Source organism: Gadus chalcogrammus, chromosome 22, assembly GCF_026213295.1.
Source record: "Gadus chalcogrammus isolate NIFS_2021 chromosome 22, NIFS_Gcha_1.0, whole genome shotgun sequence".
Lineage (NCBI taxonomy): Eukaryota > Metazoa > Chordata > Actinopteri > Gadiformes > Gadidae > Gadus > Gadus chalcogrammus.
Window position 1 is genome coordinate 881,895 of NC_079433.1, and position 22,609 is coordinate 904,503.

The 22,609-nt window shown below is 45.6% G+C and overlaps 1 long non-coding RNA gene across 1 annotated transcript; it reads right to left on the reverse strand.

Moving 5' to 3' along the window:
* Positions 1–2,216: 2,216 nt before the first annotated feature.
* Positions 2,217–3,861, reverse strand: LOC130375953 (uncharacterized). The gene is made up of 3 exons (XR_008893925.1): positions 3,725–3,861; positions 3,452–3,549; positions 2,217–2,766 (listed from the first exon to the last, which is right to left on the reverse strand). It is a non-coding gene; the product is annotated as an uncharacterized LOC130375953 (long non-coding RNA).
* Positions 3,862–22,609: the final 18,748 nt, after the last annotated feature.

The following is a 22,609-nucleotide window of genomic DNA, read 5'->3' on the forward strand; positions in this document are numbered from 1 at the left end:
GATTGGCTGACGGATGCCTCTGCAAAGACTACGCCCCCATCCGTCAGCCACGCCTTCCCACGTCCGTTGACTGACGGTGCAGTGGGCACGAGGCGTAACGCCCCGTGCCCACTACATGCGTCCGTTGACTGATGTGGGAAGGCGTGGCTGACTGATGGGGGAGTAGTCTTTGCAGAGGCATCCGTCAGCCAATCTAATCGCTTCGCTTCAGCAGAGATCATGGTGCCCAGGAAGCGGAAGGTGTGGACTCTCTCTACACAGTCACCGTTGATGTAGAGGGAAGCCGGGTCTGCTCTGCTTTTCCTGAAGTCCAGGATGATCTCCTTAGTTTTTGTGATGTTCAATGCCAGGTTGTTGTCTGAACACCACGATGTTAACTTCAGGATCTCATCCCTGTAGGCAGACTCGTCTCCCTCTGAGATCAGTCCCACCACCGTTGTGTCGTCCGCAAACTTCACTATGGTGTTGCTGGGGTGGGTGGGACTGCAGTCGAAGGTGTACAGAGAGTAGAGGAGTGGGCTCAGCACACACCCCTGTGGAGAGCCTGTGCTGAGGGTGCGGGTGGAGGAGAAGTGGGGACCGAGTTTCACCTTCTGGGGTCGATTTGTGAGGAAGTCACTAATCCAGGAACAGGTGAGCGGGTCGAGACCCAGGGCTCGACCCGGGTCTCTATATATATATATATACAGTTTATATATATATATATATATATATATATATATATATATATATCTGATATGTATATATATATGTATATATACATATCAGATTCAGAATCAGAATCAGAAATACTTTATACTTAATACTTTCTAAGATTCTTATTTTACTTGATTAAGGAGGATGATGGTGGACATTTGGGTCAAAGGTTGGGTGGGTAGATGTTTTGGTTTGGTGCCACCTTAATATTCGTACACTTTAAAAAGGGGATTAGGATCTGCATTATGAATATTATCTGAGCTCATAGACACATTGACATTGTACACATTCAGCATTGATTATGCCATAACGATGTTATCCTTTCAAAGTCCAGTCAGAGAAACTGCAGTGTAAATATTCCAACAAATGTGTGTGCTTCTTTGTGTGTGCGTGCATGCATGTACGTTAGAGCATGTGTTTATGATTGTGTGTGTGTAAGACATTTAAAGAGAGTGCCTTTTAGTTTCCGGCTCCGTTTAAAGGCCGCTTTAACATCCCATAAGGGGGGGGGGAATGTATGAAATCATCTTCTACACACACACACACACACAGCATGTGTGTGTGTGTGTGTGTGTGTGTGTGTGTGTGTGTGTGTGTGTGTGTGTGTGTGTGTGTCAAGAGTACGGTTTGTGTGTGTGTGTGTGTGTGTGTGTCAAGAGTAGGCTTTAGTGAGTTTGTGTGTGTGTGTGTGTGTGTGTGTGTGTGTGTGTGTGTGTGTGTGTGTCAAGAGTACGCTTTAGTGAGTGTGTGTGTGTGTGTGTGTGTGTGTCTTAAGAGTACGCTTTAGTGTGTGTGTGTGTGTGTGTGTGCGTGTAAGTGCATGTGTGTGTGTGTGTGTCAAGACTAGGCTTTAGAGTGAGTGAGTGAGTGAGTGATTGTGTGTCTGTGTTTGTGTGTGCATCTGTGTCTGTTCAAGCATTTGTGTGTGTGTTTGTGTGTGCAAACATGTTGTAGTGTGTGTGTGTGTGCACAGACCTGAGCTGCCCCCCGGGACCCTCTTCAGGTGGTGGGGGTTCCGGGGGATGCTGTCCAGGTGGTGGTGGGACTCGGACCACATGCAGAGCTCGCTGGTGTTGGGGCCGGCCGCCGCCACCCCCCCGCGCCGGGACCCCAGCCCCGTGGTCTGGGGGGGGGGGACCAACCAAGGATCTGTTAGGGGCTGATCGTGGTCCCACGTCGACGCAGCCCAAGAGGGTCTACGGACCCCTCACGTCCTCGCGGACCCTCCTTGCGTCCACAGCAAGGGCCTGACGCGCGCCTCCCCGATACGTTAACCCTCCGTCGAGGCGACGCAGCAGCGAGGGCTGTGATTGGTCCGCTCGCTAAAACCCGCCGCAGAACCGAAGCAGGTTCACGACGGCCTGGAAGCGTCTGCGGGTTCATCGTTGCGTCGATGTGGAACCATAATCAGCCCTTTAGCCGGTGGCTAATAAGCAATAGCATTGACCCCTCTCCTGTAGGGGGCGGACGCAGAGAGACACTCAAAGCCCCGTACCCTGCAGGGAGAAGCACTCCTGGACGGAGAGGGGCGCCCCCAGGGGGGGGGGTCGGCCAGGACCTCCTCCCCTCCGGTCTCCTCCTCCATCATGTGACCACAGCCACAGCCCGACGAATTACAGTTTGCAATTCGTAAACACAGAGAAAGAGAGAGATTTGATTTAGATTTTTCAAAAACACTTTTTTTTACAATCAACCGAGAGTACAATACATCAGGAAATGTGCTATTTGTTCAGTCTTTACAAAATGTTGGTTTATCCAACAAAATCCTGTGCAAAGTGCAACTCATCATTTTCAACAAAGCAAATAATATTATTGTAACACCGGCGCTGTTTAAAAGCATCTACATCCCCAAACGCCTTATAAAACGTATACTCCAGCCAGACTCTGGCTCTGAGATGAGATAAACAACGGTCTTGGGGAACAAACAGCCGTTACCGTTATCAAAGACATCCGACGACTCGTTGGAACAGCCAGAGCTAAAGTCCCTCAGGCCCGTTTCGTCATTCCTCTCCTCTCTGTTTCAGTCGAGCTATCCGTTCACCAGCTCCACTGCACTGAGGCCTTCAGCAGCTTTGTGAGAGACAGCATAGAGGAGGTGGACCCCCGATGCGGTCACCTTAAACAACGGTCTCTCCTTCAATTCCAGACGACCCAGGACAGCGTCCATTGGGCTCCGGGGACGGGGGTTAAGGCTTATTCATTGGAGGCTTCTTTTATGTTAAAGGATGGTATGGATGTGTGAATGGTTTTACTATGTCTTATTTATCTTTATTTATATTCCTATTTATTAATTAATTTCAACTATTTTGCACTTATCTGCCAGCACTTATCTTTACCCTGTGTGTTTTTAATACTTCTTGCATGATTTTACCATGTTTTATGCTTTTACCATGTTTTTTATATATATATATGTATATGCGTGTGTGCAATTTTGGGGTTCCTTTATTTTTCACCCATGACTTCTACTGAGATTGCAGTGTGCTCCTTTTTATTCCTATATTTTGTATAAATGCGCATGATTCACTATTAATGAGAGGATGTGTATGGATGGGTCTGGATGCGTGTGTGTGTGTGTGTGTGTGTGTGTGTGTGTGTGTGTGTGTGTGTGTGTGTGTGTGTGTGTGTGTGTGTGTGTGTGTGTGTGTGTGTGTGTGTGTGTGTGTGTGTGTGTGTGTGTGTGTGTGTGTGTGTGTGTGTGTGTGTGTGTGTGTGTGTGTGTGTGTGTGTCTCTTGTTTTGCCCTCTACCCCCAGCACCTTGCCAGGGTTGACAGATGGTATAAACTCCTCTCCATCAAACCACGCAGACGAGAAGTTGCAGTTCACTCTTTATGGTGAGGTGAAGTAGGGTAAAACTGAGGAATGGAAGTACAGCATTTCAGTATGAGAATGACAGAATGCTGTAAAATTAGCTTAGCTACTAAGTTAGCTTGCTAACGTAAGAATATCCATCCATCTAATTTGTTTACAAAGTTTCCTTCATCTCATTATACATCAAACCCCCTTAACATATCAATACAGATAACGTACCAACGATGCTTACAAAGGCCAACTTGAAACCAGAGGAGACGCAATTATGAAGACGAGTGTGAGTACCATGCTTTCCGATCAAGTGAATGTAGTGTAATGGAGTGCAAGGAATGCATATCAGAACGTGTTCCAGAAAAATACCAAAGTCCGCCAGTAGATGGCATCACAGGACCATCAATAGACTGAATTACACTGAAGACTGAATTACACAGGAGAAAACATACATGTAACAGAACACATGTGTTTATATATATACATATATATATATATATATATATATATATATATATATATATATATATATACTCCTATGCGTGTGTGTGCGGGCGGGGTCCTCAGATCCCCCCTTTTATTTACTCTGATGTACTTTTCATCCTTTCCAATAGAAGTGTGTTTCTATGGGCCCGTTGGCTGTGTCACCGTCAGCAGTTACCAGGGACCGTCCTGCCGTCGCCTCTACCCACCACGGGACCACCACCCTCTCCGGCTACCCACCACGGGACCACCACCGTCACCGTCAGCTGGAGGCCTACCTACACCAATCGCACCAACACCACACAGCCACACTACCACGCACACAACAGACGCACGCTACCTCCCACACCTACATCCCGTTATAGACCCCCCAGCCTTCCGTATAGACCCCCACACACCCACCATCACCACAATAGACCCACACACACATATCAAACCACAGAACACACCAGACCCACACCAACACACCCACACACACAACCACTCAGACCACAAAGACCACCTCCACCATCCACCCGTCCACTCCTCCCACCACCACCAACACACACCCGCTACATTGCACCAGATGGCCCCACCTGTGGAAAAGACAAAGTATATTTTAAAATACTCCAGGCCCTGCACCACAGGGACACAGCGGACAGAGCGGTGTCCACCGGGAACTCCCCAGGGGGATGTCACGACAGGTCCACAAATGATCACACTTCATCAAACCCATCACCCACAGACACCACATCACAAAGAAATAATGACAACACCAACACCTGGATGCACAATGACATGTAGATCCTAAAAGAACACTACACACACACAATAGACCAACTCACACAAACACCCCAGCCCACCAACTCACTCTCACTTAAGATCACTACCAACTGGGCACACAAGAGATTGGGCCACAGACTACTACCCACCACCTTACATCAACTAGAACACACACTACTCCATACACCGTCCGCCCCTCACTCACCACTCATTACCAACCCACACCCCCTCAACCTACTCCCCCCCTCCCCCATACCGACCAGTCCCCATACCACCCCACCTCGAGCCTGGACCTTCCCCTCACCGACACCTCCACAGCCCACACTCAGCCACACAGATCCCCCCCCCCTCCCTCCCTCTGCCTCCCCAACCAGCACCCACACACACCCTAGATCACTCTATTCAGGCCCACGCCCCACACTGACGGAACTCACAACAATACACACAACCAGAAACACAACAGACCCCCCCCCCTCCCTCAAGGATAAGGGGGAGGGGTAGGGCCCCCACCTTCCCTACCTGCAGCAGGAGCCAGGACCCCCACAGAGTCGCACCACACATCCTCCACACCACCTCAGATCAATTACCCCCCCCCTAACTCAACCAACCCCCCCCCCCTCCCCCTCCCCCCTCCCTCAAGGATAAGGGGTAGGGCCCCCACCTTCCCTACCTGCAGCAGGAGCCAGGACACCCACAGAGTCGCACCACACACCCTCCACACCACCTCAGATCAATTACCCCCCCCCCAACTCAACCAACCCCCCACCCACCCATCCCCACCCTCTCCCCCGCTCCCCCCAGTCAGAAATCCTCTCACCAGATGAACCTCCACCTCAGAGGAACGAGCAACCACCAACACACCACCATACACCACCCTCTCTCCAGAGTTCCCCCTCACTCCATCCAGACACTTGCATCCAACCACTCCCACTCCCAACCCCCGCAAGGAGACAATCATCCACCTAGACGCACAGGCCATTCAAGAGCAATGATGAAGGGGCCTACTAAGGTCAACACGACCACAACGAACCCAACTGACCAAAACTCTTCCCCCCTCCCCCCACAACCTTCTTGCCAGGTCACTGTTGACACCAACCCTCCGGCCCCCACTGCCCCCCCTACACTACCCCCTCCAGATATCAAACCACAGTCCATCCCCTCCCCGACCAATCCTGCAGTCTTAAAATACTATCGACCCACCTACCATAAGGTTAGGGTGGGCCACAAGCTGCAGAATTGGTCGTACCTAGGACACACACCCACACTCATCATCTGCGACTCCAATCTCGATAGAATACCCCCACAAACACACGCACACATACAAATAGACAGTTATCCCGGGGCCACCATAGGACATATCTTACACATCCTACAGAAAACACCAACACACACTCACACACAAACAGTCATCCTTTCAGTTGGCATAAACAACATGAATCACAACCCCGAACTTACATCCATCAAACAAATATCGGCCCTTAATAAACAGGCTCTTACCACATTCCCCAACGCCACCATCCACTTCCCAGTCATCAACCACTCACCGACACAACAGCAGAACCTACGCCACTCAACAGCTAAATAGTCTCTGATCTCAGTCCCCTACTAGAAACTCCCCACGACACCTACACCACTCAACCTGACAACATCCCAACAGGTACTTCCCTTAGCCCCCACCTTAGACCCCCCGGCCGGCAGAACGGTCCCCGTGGAGGCCCAGGTCCCCAACAGGTTCCCTGAGGGGACCCCTGACATCAGGAGCGGAGACGATCAGGGGGGGGGGCAGCCACACACACACATCGTACCCCTCATCAGCACATTGACACCAAACATCATACACACACAAACTGAAACACGCATTCACACGCGCACAACACAACAACCCCACACTCCAGAATCATAAAATAATATCAACTCACAGGAAAGTCCTGGGACCTCCAGGATGTCCTGGGACCTCCAGGATGTCCTGGTGCGGGCCGCTTCTCCACAGATATAAGAAGCCCCCCCTCTCCACACCAAAGCCCCTTTCAGCAGCTGGCGGTCGTCAGGAACCAGCACGCCTCCACCTCCAGCCCTATTCCGCAAAAACTCGCCCAGGGAAATGTGTGTAAACATTTTAGCATCCCTAGCTATCTCGAAAAGGCCAGAAAAGGGGTGTGACCTCCAACAGTACAGTAAATGTACATAAGACAGAGGTTAGTTTCTACTTAAGGTGTGTAGACACAGCTGGCCTGTGGCCACGTTTTTGAAGTCTGGGGTCAAAAGGTCAAAAGGAGCCGGCACCACGCCGCTTATGAGATAACAAAAAGTGAATGTGTATTTCTCTCGTAACTTTTTGTCATTATTAAAGAGAGGCCTGATTCTCAGATTTGCATGTTGGATGGCTACGGTGTAGGTCTGGGAAGAACTTCAGGCCAAAATCTTGCAAGCGAGCCGCTGGGTGAGGTGTAACGAGATGGAGCACTTGCTGAGTCATTTCCTGTAGGGCTGGAGCCACAGGTTGAAGCGTATGCGTCCTTTGAGACCCCCTTTGATATATTAGCGTCCCCAAAGTACAGCTTACTTACATTTTCTCGACTCAGTCACCTATTGCATCACTTCCTTTAGGGCTTCGACCTCCTAATTGATCATTGTACTATAATTGAATGCCCTCTTTCATATATATGATACCTCCACCACTGGGACGTGGCAACAATTCTCCAAATCCATATGGGGAGGGGGGGGGGGGATGCTTGTGGACAGTAGGGGTGTACACTAGACATAAATAGGAAGCAAACTCAGGAGAAGGAATGACCTCTCACAAATATTTATTTAATAAATTGTTTCAAATAACCCTGCCTCGTTAAATTCATGAGCTTGGTGTTTTGCTTTCAAAAATAGGTTATAGAAGAAGTCTAAACTGCAGAAAATAAAAACATCCAAGCTGCCTTTAAAGGTTGCGTAGGTGATTCGCTTTTTTGGCCATTTTTGCAAAATTACTTGAAATCCTTATCATAACCCGCTTACAGCCACTGAGTTAGAAGTACTGACATCAAAATTAAACTTGTCAATCATCTGTGGAACGGGCAGGGCTCGAAAAACTCCAGCCAATCATTTCCATTGCCACCGAGTTTCATTGGACAGTAAGTACGTCAATCAAACGGTCGTACTGCACTCCCCCTCCCCCCCTCCCCCGCGCCCCGCGCGTGACCCCTTCGTGCAGTACTCGTGACCCAGAGCTCGTGACCCAGAGCAAGCTCCTGTTTGTTGTTATCCTGCGGTATCTACTGGAACTAGTTAATCCACATTTGGACCTAGCAGTAGAAGACAATTTCCATGGCAGACAAGACGCCACAATCCCCACCACCACCACCACCACCACCAGCAAAGAGAAGGAAAACTCTTTTTCAGAGAGTAATTGATAATAAAAACGCTGAAAGAGAAAAACTGAAATCAAGAATAATCCTAGGCGCTTCTTTTGAACGTTGGCGGCAACTGAAGGACGAGAAGGGTCTAAAAACCAATGCTTGTGTGGCGGTTGACCTAGTTTCAAAGTTTATACCGTTTATACTCGGTAATACCGGTGTTGAGACGAGTGTATTACTCGGTGTGAAAATGTCCACACCGCGGCAACCCTAGTGAAAACCAGGACTTCCAATACAATTATATGAAACAAACATACATTTTCTAAAAATAGTAATGATTTATGTGACCGTTTAATGTTTATAACATCTGGTGCAACCATAGCCGCGAGAACGTATTCTCAGCAGGGGGTGCTGGAAAAAAAAACCCCGGCCTGCACTAGACTCGCAACTCGTCACATTGATAAAAAAGATATATAGCAGCGCAGCTCAATTACACCAGTGCATGCGCGCACAGTTGAAAATTGATCGTTGTGTTCACTTCCTTCACACCATGGTTCACATCCAGCTGCTCACAGAACAAGTTTAGCGCACCACCGCTACCCTCACACTTTTTCATATAACCTTTTTTCAGCACTAGGTCATATGAGCATTAAATAAATGCTGCGTCTCAAAATGCCTTGGACAGCAGCGAGGATGACTCGCTTTGCCACGGGCCGAAACAGTTCGGAGCGACCACAGCCAGAGCGAACACAGCGGGGCAGAGGAGTGTCAGGAAGTCTTTGGTGTACACATCAGTACGGCCTATTTGCACTACTGTTTAGTGGCAATGCAGTGTTTTATTCTATGCCTTTTTATTTTCGTATATTATTTCAATTAATACAATTTATTTATTCATGAAATCAAGATCTGGTCTTCAAATCTTTTTTCCAAATATAGGTCGTATTACAATGGGGTTTGTGTTTATATTCGGACCAATACGGTACAGCGGACGCTCACATGACGTTAAGCATTTCCTGGTGCATAATGTGACGCTTCAGAACCTAAAATCCCGTTTCTCCCCGTTGACACGACAACACATAACCGGCGTTTTCAGAAATCTCCACTTTGGTTTTTAGAAATGATCGATTTCTGTGATAAGACAGGGCCTCGGACAGGGGGTGTTGCAGCACCCCCAAAACCCCTACTTCCCGCGGTACTGGGTGTAATTTACAGCTGAATGTAGTGCCATGTTGTTAAACGAAAACCTACGCTAGCCTGGCTCGCTCTCGCGCATCTCTGTTCGCGCTCGTGCATGATTGCGCGTCCAGGTACTTGGAATGGGTGGAGTCAGAGTCAGCGTTGAAGGAGAGGGGGTAGGACCATTTGAGTTGTGTATTTTCAAAATCTGCTGGCGTTTCGCAAATCGCGTACCCAACCTTTAAGGATACCTTGGAATATCTGTCTATTTTTTAACCATCGGACCCTAGTTTACGACCAAAACAACACAATTGATGGCAGCTCCTTTGCCGCGTGGTTTAAGGATTAGAGGGGGTGGTCGATAGCAACCACCATAGCAACCATGACGGTCAAGTGACTGGATGCAGCCCCGTTGAAAAAATAGAATACCACCCTACACACTCAAGAGATTAATCAGGAGATTAATGATGTTTAAATTATTAGGACCATGAAGTCTTTATTTGCATGGGTTAACATTTCGTTCTGTGTAGCATGGAAAAATCGGAGAAACACTCCCATTCAGAATGCATTAGTTTACATTTCGTTCTTTGAAGCACGGTTATTTTTATTTATTTATTGAATTTCAGTTTTTGAGGAGCCGCTTCAAAGATGCAAATTCTTCTGCAATAATCCAAAATCCAATGGAAAAACCTGTTGGCTTTTTGTCAAGGGAACGGAACCGAGGGCGACGCTCACTTCCGGGTTGGCCAACACACGTCATCCCTCCACCACTCAATACTGTAAAAACACATGTTCAAGTTGAATGATAATGAATGAATTTATTCTTTATTCTGCTATAGTAACACGGTAAATAAATGGCAAAAATGGGCTGAGAACGAATTCGTATTTACGATATTGTAGTGACTACATTATGGGTTTGTGTTCCCCTCTTACTGATCGAGTGGGAGGGAACTGGTCAGGAGTCACGGGGGCTATGGGGACGCGTTAGGCGGTTGCACCCGAGATCTAACCATGCACTGTGACTGATTGTTCTGATCTGTTTTATTGGATTAAACGGTTATAATTAAGTTGCCTACGTCCTCCTTTTCCTCCGGCACTACAATATGTTCAATAAAACGTAATCACGGACAAAATAATTTTTTTAGACAAACGTAATTGAGAATGCCGAATAGTTCTCTGGGAACGTAATTTTGATGAGAAACGGTTGCTCTGTCTGTCTTGGTCTCTATAGCCACGACCTCAGATACCCAGCACTGATCAAAAAAACGATTTTTTTCTCTCAATCAAAGCACAAAACAGGACAACTGATGCCCATAAACTTAACCCATACATGTTTTGTAATTAACAAGGACACGTTGGTGTAGTTGTGTTGAGGAATGTCACAGATTTCACTGTAAAATTGCCGTTAATGTGCAGCCATCGGGTCTTCCGTTAGCCAATGGGATGAATGAATGCTCATAGCTTCATACATTGCCGTGGAGGGATTACATTGTAATGAGTGGAAAACCCCCTGCGTCGAAAAAAGAAGCGCAAGGTCCACCGTTAGCCAATGGGATGAATGCTCATAGCGTCTCTATGTGCAGCCGTCGGGTCCCCCGTGATGGGGTTACATTGTAACGAGTTGAAAACCCCATGCGTCGGAAAAAGAAGCGCAAGGCTACCCTTTTGCGTCAGAAACTGAAGCCAAAGTCACTGACCGTTCGTCAGAAATCGACGCGCTCGGAGTGAGAATGTGTTGCGCTAACACTAGTTGTGTCCTTGTTTTTTAAGCTAAAGGCCGATTTAGGGTCGTTTTAGACGCAGAGACGTAAGCACGTAATTTACACAAGGGACTTGTTTTAGACACGCTTTGATTTACGGTTCCTTTAAGGTTCCTTAAGGATTGCGCGTGTTGCAAGGGGATTCTCCACCAGAACAGTAGGGGGAGCAACGAACGAATCTGTGGGCGTGGAAGTGGAAATCGCTGGCTTGTTTATATTTATAATTATCATAATTCGTTCTTGTGTTTTCTTCTTCTCCTTCTTCAAAATTCTTCATTCGCTTCTGTCACAGCCTTTTAAAAATGGCGCTATTATGCTGTAAAACCGGAAATGTGAGACTCCTGAAATGATGTGGTTAGCTGGCCAATCACAGTCTTTGCGAGCTGCGTAGGGCCGTAGTGTTTTAGTCGCATAGTCAGGAATTTTGGGCGACGCACTTAAGCACGTAAGGGGGGATATTTTACCGCGCAAGGGGGGGTTATGTATCTTACGTGCTTACACGTTACGTCTAAAACAGAGCATATATCGGCCTTAAGGCTACACCACATCGCTAAAATGACTACACTAAGCTTACAGAGCAACAACATGCAACAGAAGCTCAATAAAACAGTCCTTTTCAAAGGGCATTAGCCTCTCTGCCACTCTCTCTACCCCCCCCCCTTCCCATGAGGATGGACACTGGGGTTTCAGCGGCCCTCACCCCCCTTCCCGTGAAGATGAACTGGGGTTTCAGCGGCCTTCAGTGTGTATATTGTGTATAGTTCTCTCCTATGGTGCCATCATGCCTTCAGTGTGCATATTGTGTATAGTTCTCTCCTATGGTGGCATCATACCTTCAGTGTGTATATTGTGTATAGTTCTCTCCTATGGTGGCATCATGCCTTCAGTGTGTATATTGTGTATAGTTCTCTCCTATGGTGCCATCATGCCTTCAGTGTGCATATTGTGTATAGTTCTCTCCTATGATGGCATCATGCCTTCAGTGTGTATATTGTGTATAGTTCTCTCCTATGGTGGCATCATGCCTTCAGTGTGTATATTGTGTATAGTTCTCTCCTATGGTGGCATCATGCCTTCAGTGTGTATATTGTGTATAGTTCTCTCCTATGGTGGCATCATGCCTTCAGTGTGTATATTGTGTATAGTTCTCTCCTATGGTGGCATCATGCCTTCAGTGTGTATATTGTGTATAGTTCTCTCCTATGGTGGCATCATGCCTTCAGTGTGTATATTGTGTATAGTTCTCTCCTATGGTGGCATCATGCCTTCAGTGTGTATATTGTGTATAGTTCTCTCCTATGGTGGCATCATGCCTTCAGTGTGTATATTGTATATAGTTCTCTGCAAACCTATGGTGGCATCATGCCTTCAGTGTGTATATTGTAAATAGTTCTCTGCAAACCTATGGTGGCATCATGCCTTCAGTGTGTATATTGTATATAGTTCTCTGCAAACCTATGGTGGCATCATGCCTTCAGTTTTCTTGAACAGCCCCAAAGGTTGCACATATTATATTCATATTTGTCTAAATGCATACTTGACTGTAGATAGATTTGAGTGAAGTTACCAACATAATAGATTGCTGAGTTTTAGTAACCCATATATTGATTTAACATAAATAACATGAATACCTTGTGCATGTGTGTATTTATTGCACCTATCTGTTTTGTTTAATGTTCATTTCATATGAAAACACATGGTTATAATTACATAAATACATTATATTTGTATCCTATATTTGTAAAGGGAAATCTTGTACCTATTTTAGAACATTATTCTATTTTTCTAAGAACCTAACATTTATTCATAAGAATGTACTGTCATACCTACATCTCTGACGTTTATAACAAACCAAACCGTTTGAAAATCGGTTAAAAATTGAGCAAGTTATGGTTATTTAAAAAGTACATGAATCACTACCAACACAATGTTATTGGTGAGCAGCTTACTGTGGTAGGATTGCCGCCAGTGGTGACGTTCGACTCCATTGGCCAGTAGCGCGGACGAGGCATCTAGTTAAAGGTTGGGTACGGAATTCGCTTTTTTGGCCATTTTTGCAAAATTACTTGAAATCCTTATCATAACCCGCTTACAGCCACTGAGTCAGAAGTACTGACATGAAAATTAAACTTGTCAATCATCTGTGGAACGGGCAGGGCTCGAAAAACTCCAGCCAATCATTTGGATTGCCACCTCGTTGCATTGGACAGTAAGTACGTCAATCAAACGGTCGTACTGCACTCCCCCTCCCCCGCGCCCCGCGCGCGACCCCTTCGTGCAGTACTCGTGACCCAGAGCAAGCTCCTGTTTGTTGTTATCCTGCGGTATCTACTGGAACTAGTTAATCCACATTTGGACCTAGCAGTAGAAGACAATTTCCATGGCAGACAAGACGCCACCATCCCCCCCACCACCACCACCACCACCACCACCACCAGCAAAGAGAAGGAAAACTCTTTTTCAGAGAATAATTGATAATAAAAACGCTGAAAGAGAAAAACTGAAATCAAGAATAATCCTAGGCGCTGCTTTTGAACGTTGGCGGCAACTGAAGGACGAGAAGGGTCTAAAAACCGATGCTTGTGTGGCGGTTGACCTAGTTTCAAAGTTTATACCGTTTATACTCGGTAATACCGGTGTTGAGACGAGTGTATTACTCGGTGTGAAAATGTCCACACCGCGGCAACCCTAGTGAAAACCAGGACTTCCAATACAATTATATGAAACAAACATACATTTTCTAAAAATAGTAATGATTTATGTGACCGTTTAATGTTTATAACATCTGGTGCAACCATAGCCGCGAGAACGTATTCTCAGCAGGGGGTGCTGGAAAAAAAAAACCGGCCTGCACTAGACTCGCAACTCGTCACATTGATAAAAAAGATATATAGCAGCGCAGCTCAATTACACCAGTGCATGCGCGCACAGTTGAAAATCGATCGTTGTGTTCACTTCCTTCACACCATGGTTCACATCCAGCTGCTCACAGAACAAGTTTAGCGCACAACCGCTACCCTCACACTTTTTCATATAACCTTTTTTCAGCACTATGAGCATTAAATAAATGCTGCGTCTCAACATGCCTTGGACAGCAGCGAGGATGACTCGCTTTGCCACGGGCCGAAACAGTTCGGAGCGACCACAGCCAGAGCGAACACAGCGGGGCAGAGGAGTGTCAGGAAGTCTTTGGTGTACACATCAGTACGGCCTATTTGCACTACTGTTTAGTGGCAATGCAGTGTTTTATTCTATGCCTTTTTATTTTCGTATATTATTTCAATTAATACAATTTATTTATTCATGAAATCAAGATCTGGTCTTCAAATCTTTTTTCCAAATACAGGTCGTATTACAATGGGGTTTGTGTTTATATTCGGACCAATACGGTACAGCGGACGCTCACATGACGTTAAGCATTTCCTGGTGCATAATGTGACGCTTCAGAACCTAAAATCCCGTTTCTCCCCGTTGACACGACAACACATAACCGGCGTTTTCAGAAATCTCCACTTTGGCCGGAGTTTTTAGAAATGATCGTTTTCTGTGATAAGACAGGGCCTCGGACAGGGGGTGTTGCAGCACCCCCAAAACCCCTACTTCCCGCGGTACTGGGTGTAATTTACAGCTGAATGTAGTGCCATGTTGTTAAACGAAAACCTACGCTAGCCTGGCTCGCTCTCGCGCATCTCTGTTCGCGCTCGTGCATGATTGCCCTTTGCGCGTCCAGGTACTTGGAATGGGTGGAGTCAGAGTCAGCGTTGAAGGAGAGGGGGTAGGACCATTTGAGTTGTGTATTTTCAAAATCTGCTGGCGTTTCGCAAATCGCGTACCCAACCTTTAATATATATATCTATGGCCATAGACCCTAGCCTGGCTCCGCCCGCCTAAGTACTTCCGCTCAATTTGAATTTCCCAAATGAAATGAAGTGAAGTAGTCTGGTAGAACCATATGGAGTCAGAACAGTCTCATTATTAATGAATGCACAGAGAAGGATTCACAAATGTATTTTGTGATTTATATATAAATTACTCTCTTCTCACAAATACATTTCAATGCACACACAAATGGATATCGGCATGTATAAATGTAAAATAAATCCATAAACAAAAATAAGTTTCACAAACATATTTCTGATCCACACACAAATATGTCTTGTTTTAAATAAAGGTAATATAAATCCATAAATATATTAATTTGAAAAAGATTTGCAATTTTCATCAAAAATGTATTTGGATGTTGTTACATTTATGTACAAACTGTTTAACTTGAATTTACAAGACGCTTTTCATTTGTGAGCTTGTTTGCATTTGTGTGTGAAACTGTCTGCATTTATGTGTGGATTTTTGAGACTCTCCTGACGTCGCTAGATTCACAAATGCATTTTTTTCAACAAGGAACTCTCTGTAGCCAATCAGATGCCTCCCTCGTTTTCAGCCAATCACATGGCTGCAGTTCCGACCTCTGAGTCCAGCCTCCGAGCCTCCCGGTTCTCTGTCAAATGTCTACTCTATCGGAAAGAACATGGTTTTTTGAATGATCGTACATAACAATCTCTAGGTGGTGAAGAAGTAAATGCTGCGTCACGACACTTTTTCCATCTAATTTCGACTGGGTTTTGGGATTATCGGTGCCGTTAAAGTAGTAAACGGCACCGACGTAAAAACCCAGTCACAGCAGTCATGTGGTTGACTGAAAACGAGGGAGGCATCCGATTGGCTACAGAGACTTCCTTGTTGAAAAAAATGCATTTGTGAATCTAGCGACGTCAGGAGAGTCTCAAAAATCCACACATAAATGCAGACAGTTTCACACACAAATGCAAACAAGCTCACAAATGAAAAGCGTCTTGTAAATTCAAGTTTAACAGTTTGTACATAAATGTAACACCATCCAAATACATTTTTGATGAAAATTGCAAATCTTTTTTAAATTAATATATTTATGGATTTATATTACCTTTATTTAAAACAAGACATATTTGTGTGTGGATCAGAAATATGTTTGTGAAACTTATTTTTGTTTATGGATTTATTTTACATTTATACATGCCGATATCCATTTGTGTGTGCATTGAAATGTATTTGTGAGAAGAGAGTAATTTATATATAAATCACAAAATACATTTGTGAATCCTTCTCTGCGCATTCATTAATAATGAGACTGTTCTGACTCCATAGAACCAGGCTACATAGACTCATGATGCGGAAGCATATCTCTCCTTGATGTTGCCCTGCGACACTGAGCAGTACATGTGCCGTGGGCTCTACCAGAAGGGGCGGGACTTCGCCCAAGTTTTCCCGCTTCTTCTCAGTTTGGGGCCGAATCAACTGAACAATAGAATCTCGGATCTCCATTTTTGTGCCATTCAAGTGCATGTGGTAAGGCATATTATGCTCTGAAATGTATTATATTCTAAACTTGTTTGGTTATTATATCATTTAATGGCTTACATAACTAAGCATAAGTGGAGGACGTAAGTGATTTATGGTCAGAATCCCTCCAATCATCGTGTTGACTAGTCAGCGCCAATTCACTAACCAACGTTAGGTAACTCTTATTAACTTAGCAAAGGGATGTTAGCCTTCGACATTTACCCCAGATGTTCTAATTATGTTTCATTGTTAGACGATTGATCTGGACTCAAGCTGTAGGCCTACCAGTCAGATGAGTAACTCAGTGGAGGAGGTGAGACACCATATCAATACTTTAAACATCTGTTCATGCAACATTGGTGAGTTAAACACCATTAAATACGATCAGATGAGACCAATGTGTTCATGAAAGGGACCCTCCATGGAGAGAATGGCAATTTAGGAGAACGATATTACTTTATTTATGAGAAATATGTGGGATTTACAACAGTTAATTGGCTGCTCTATAGCAACTGTTGACTTTGATATATTCAGGATTACCTAGAATGTGTTACGGTTGTAGTTAAAGGTTGCATAGGTGATTTGCTTTTTTGGCCATTTTTGCAAAATTACTTGAAATCCTTATCATAACCCGCTTACAGCCACTGAGTTAGAAGTACTGACATGAAAATTAAACTTGTCAATCATCTGTGGAACGTGCAGGGCTCGAAAAACTCCAGCCAATCATATCCATTGCCACCGAGTTTCATTGGACAGTAAGTACGTCAATCAAACGGTCGTACTGCACTCCCCCTCCCCCCCTCCCCCGCGCCCCGCGCGCGACCCCTTCGTGCAGTACTCGTGACCCAGAGCTCGTGACCCAGAGCAAGCTCCTGTTTGTTGTTATCCTGCGGTATCTACTGGAACTAGTTAATCCACATTTGGACCTAGCAGTAGAAGACAATTTCCATGGCAGACAAGACGCCACAATCCCCACCACCACCACCACCACCAGCAAAGAGAAGGAAAACTCTTTTTCAGAGAGTAATTGATAATAAAAACGCTGAAAGAGAAAAACTGAAATCAAGAATAATCCTAGGCGCTGCTTTTGAACGTTGGCGGCAACTGAAGGACGAGGAAGGGTCTAAACCGATGCTTGTGTGGCGGTTGACCTAGTTTCAAAGTTTATACCGTTTATACTCGGTAATACCGGTGTTGAGACGAGTGTAGGCTATTACTCGGTGTGAAAATGTCCACACCGCGGCAACCCTAGTGAAAACCAGGACTTCCAATACAATTATATGAAACAAACATACATTTTCTAAAATAGTATTGATTTATGTGACCGTTTAATGTTTATAACATCTGGTGCAACCATAGCCGCGAGAACGTATTCTCAGCAGGGGGTGCTGGAAAAAAAAAACCGGCCTGCACTAGACTCGCAACTCGTCACATTGATAAAAAAGATATATAGCAGCGCAGCTCAATTACACCAGTGCATGCGCGCACAGTTGAAAATCGATCGTTGCGTTCACTTCCTTCACACCATGGTTCACATCCAGCTGCTCACAGAACAAGTTTAGCGCACCACCGCTACCCTCACACTTTTTCATATAACCTTTTTTCAGCACTAGGACATATGAGCATTAAATAAATGCTGCGTCTCAACATGCCTTGGACAGCAGCGAGGATGACTCGCTTTGCCACGGGCCGAAACAGTTCGGAGCGACCACAGCCAGAGCGAACACAGCGGGGCAGAGGAGTGTCAGGAAGTCTTTGGTGTACACATCAGTACGGGCCTATTTGCACTACTGTTTAGTGGCAATGCAGTGTTTTATTCTATGCCTTTTTATTTTCGTATATTATTTCAATTAATACAATTTATTTATTCATGAAATCAAGATCTGGGCTTCAAATATTTTTCCAAATATAGGTCGTATTACAATGGGGTTTGTGTTTATATTCGGACCAATACGGTACAGCGGATGCTCACATGACGTTAAGCATTTCCTGGTGCATAATGTGACGCTTCAGAACCTAAAATCCCGTTTCTCCCCGTTGATACGACAACACATAACCGGCGTTTTCAGAAATCTCCACTTTGGTTTTTAGAAATGATCGTTTTCTGTGATAAGACAGGGCCTCGGACAGGGGGTGTTGCAGCACCCCCAAAACCCCTACTTCCCGCAGGTACTGGGTGCAATTTACAGCTGAATGTAGTGCCATGTTGTTAAACGAAAACCTACGCTAGCCTGGCTCGCTCTCGCGCATCTCTGTTCGCGCTCGTGCATGATTGCGCGTCCAGGTACTTGGAATGGGTGGAGTCAGAGTCAGCGTTGAAGGGGAGGGGGTAGGACCATTTGAGTTGTGTATTTTCAAAATCTGCTGGCGTTTCGCAAATCGCGTACCCAACCTTTAAGGTTGTTTATCTACAAAGTGGTAAGGTTAGATCAACAGTATTGGACATTATGTTGTCTGTTTGTGGTGAAGGAGGACTTTGCGGATATCAGGGCCTACTTTTCCACAACAAAATGGAACCGCCTCTGTATGGCAGAGAAAAAAGATTCCTGCAGATCAAGGAAAACCATTTGGTTATGTCGTCTCTTGGTAAACCACTCATAGTTAATACTATTTTACTGAGTACATTGCTATACATACAGACACAGGTGGTGTGTGTGTGTGTGTGTGTGTGTTGTGTGTGTGTGTGTGTGTGTGTGTGTGTGTGTGTGTGTGTGTGTGTGTGTGTGTGTGTGTGTGTGTGTGTGTGTGTGTGTGTGTGTGTGGTGTGTGTCAGGCCTGTCCTTTGTGGCTCCAGCCTTCATGAGGAGAGAGAAGCCCGGCCAGGTGAGAGTCTGCTCACCTGAAGAGACAGACTCTGAGGAGGAGCAGCTCTGGACCTCTGGATTGACCGGTTACAAAGACATTTACAAGACATTTCTGGAAGGAGTAATGTGCAGTGAACATTATCCCTTTCAAAGCCCTGAAGATACATTAGCCTGCAAATACTGCTTAATCATTAGACCAAAGATATAGCAACAAAAAGGGGTTTTATTGATTTAAAGGGATTTTATTGCATCTGAAAAAAGGAAAACCTGTAATAAACAGTATTAATAATAGGTTGTACCTCATAGTAAATTAGCAGGTTATATTACCCCTTTTAGTCAGTTAGTTGAAGTGAGTCGTTTATATACTACTTTATTAGATTAGATTAGATTAGATTAGATTAGGCTTTATTGATCCTTTTGGGATGACTCCCTCAAGGAAATTGATTGTCCAGTAGCTTACAGAAAGAAACACAACACAATATTAAATTATATACAATATAAGATAAACAATACACTCTTAGATAACTATAAAAAAAATAAAAAGTAAACAGTAAACAATAATTATAATATAATATAAGATAAACAATAAACTCTTAACTAACTAACTATAAAAGTAAACAAAAAAGTAAACAGTAAACAATAAACTCTTAGCTAATATAGAAAGTAGATAATAATAGAAGTAAAACAGGATTCAAGTAAAATAAAAGATAAATGTAGAGAACTGTATAGAGGATTAATATAAATAAATAAATATAAATAAATAAATGTAAACATATATAATATATATACATATACACATGCACACACATATACATATACACACATACACATATATACATATACATACACATACATACACATACATACACACATACACATATACACATACGGCATTGTGGATAAATATCATATCATATATGAAATGACGGTGAGCAAGGGGTGGCTGACAGTTAAATTAAATTAAATAAATTAGCAGTTCAAATTAAGCAGTGGAATAGGTTATATCTCTCCTCTTTACTCTATTACTCTATTACTTCTATTACTTCTATTCTATTTCCTCCTACTTCCCTCCGAGTGAGGAGTTGTATAGTGTGATGGCATGAGGGACAAAGGAGTTCTTTAGTCTGTTGGTCCTAACTTTGGGAAGGAGCAGCCTTCCACTGAACAGGCTCCTCTGGTTGTTGATGACAGTGTGCAAGGGGTGGCTGGCATTGTCAATAATGTCCAGCAGTTTGTCCAGTGTCCTCCTCTCTGCCACGTCACCAGTGGTTCCAGCTTCATGCCGACCACAGAGCCAGCCCGCCTGATCAGTTTATCCAGTCTGGAGGTGTCCCTCTTGTTTATGCTGCCTCCCCAGCACACCACAGTGTAGAAGAGGACGCTGGCAACCACAGACAAAACATCCACAGCAATTTGCTGCAGATGTTGAATGACCGCAATCTCCTCAGGAAGTACAACCTGCTTTGTGTCTTTCCATACAGGTAGCTGGTGTGTGTTTTCCAGTCCAGTTTGTTATCCAGCCAGACCCCGAGGTATTTGTAGGAATTCACAGCCTCCACCTCAGCTCCGTCTAGCAGGACTGGTCTCGGACTTGGTCTGGATCTTCCAAAGTCAATGACCAGCTCTTTTGTCTTAGAGGTGTTGAGCTGTAGCCGGTTAGTGTGGCACCAGAGAGCAAAGTCCCCCACCAGACTCCGATACTCCTCCTCTCTGTCACCCCTAATACACCCAACGATGGCTGTGTCATCGGCGTACTTCTGTAGATGACATAGCTCAGAGTTGTAGCAAAAGTCTGAGGTGTACAGGGTGAAGAGAAGAGGGGCCAGCACTGTACCCTGGGGGGCTCCAGTGCTGCTGACCACAGTGTCAGACGTGATGTCCTTCAGCCTGACATACTGTGGCCTGTCGGTGAGGTAATCATCAATCCAGTCCACCAGATAGGGTTCCACTCCCATCCTGTTCAGTTTGTCGTGAAGCATAGGGGGCTGGATGGTGTTAAAGGCACTGGAGAAGTCCAAGAAGAGAATCCTCACTGTGCCGCTTCCCTTATCCAGATGGGAGTGGACTCGGTGTAGCATGTAGAGGATGGCATCCTCCACACCAACATCTGGCTGGTACGCGAACTGCAGGCGGTCCTGGGCGTGTTGTACCTGGGGTCTGAGGAGGTTGAGGAAGAGCCGCTCAACCGTCTTCATCAGGTGTGAAGTGAGTGCCACCGGTCGGAAGTCATTCAGCTCGCTGGTCCTGTTCTTCTTCGGAACCGGAACGATGCAGGATGTCTTCCAGATCGTGGGCACTCTCCCTAGCCGCAGGCTAAGGTTGAAGATCCGTTGTAGCGGCTCTCCCAGTTCTGCAGCGCAGGTCTTCAGCAGTCTCGGACACACTTTGTCTGGGCCTGCTGCTTTCCTGGGCTGGAGCTTCCTCAGCTGTCCTCTGACCTGGTCTATGGGATGTGAGGCGGGGATTGTGTTGAGGTGGGGGGGAGGTGGGGGATGTTGTGGTGTCTGGGGGGAGGTGTGTAGAGGGAAGAAGAAGGAGAGATGGCTGTGAGATGGCTGTGGTGAGGGTGGTGGTGGTGATGGTGGTGGTGATGGTGGTGGTGGTGGTGGAGGTGGGGGGACGAGGGCTGGTTGAACCTGTTGAAGAAGTCATTCAGCTCGTTCGCCCTCTCCGTTGTCTGCATTGTCCCCCCTGTAGCTCTGGTCTTTGTGTTGTGACCTGTGATGGTCCTCACACCTTCCCAGACCTCCCATGTTGTTCTCCCTCAGCTTCTGCTCCACCTTTCTCCTATAGCTGTCCTTAGCTTCCCTCACACAGTGTTTCACCTCCTTCTGTGCTGCCTTCATGGCCTCCCTGTCCCTGCTCCTGAAGGCAGCCTTCTTCTTGTTGAGGACAGCCTTGACTTCCTGCGTTACCCATGGCTTGTTATTAGGGTAGCAGCGGACAGTCCTGACAGGGGAGACCACGTCTGCGCAGAAGTTGAGGTACTCCGTCAGACAGTGTGTCATCCCCTCTATGTCCTCACCATGCGGGTCGATCAACACATCCCATACTGTGGTGTCGAAACAGTCTCTCAGGGCACTTTCCATCTCAGGGGACCACCTCCTGATGGTGCGAGTTGTCACCGGCTGTCTTTGGACCAGGGGGATGTACAGTGGCTGTAGGTGAACCAGGTTGTGATCAGACTTCCCCAGTGGGGGGAGGGGAGTCGCTCTATATGCATCCCTCACATTAGCATAGAGGAGATCAATTGTCCTGTTGTTTCTGGTAGTACAGTCTACAACCTGGTGAAAAACTGCCAAAGTAGAATCCAAAGTTACGTGATTAAAGTCCACAGAGATGATCATAAATGCCTGTGTCTGGGTGCTGTGTCTGCAGCCTTGCTGTGACGGAAGGTATATTCTCAAA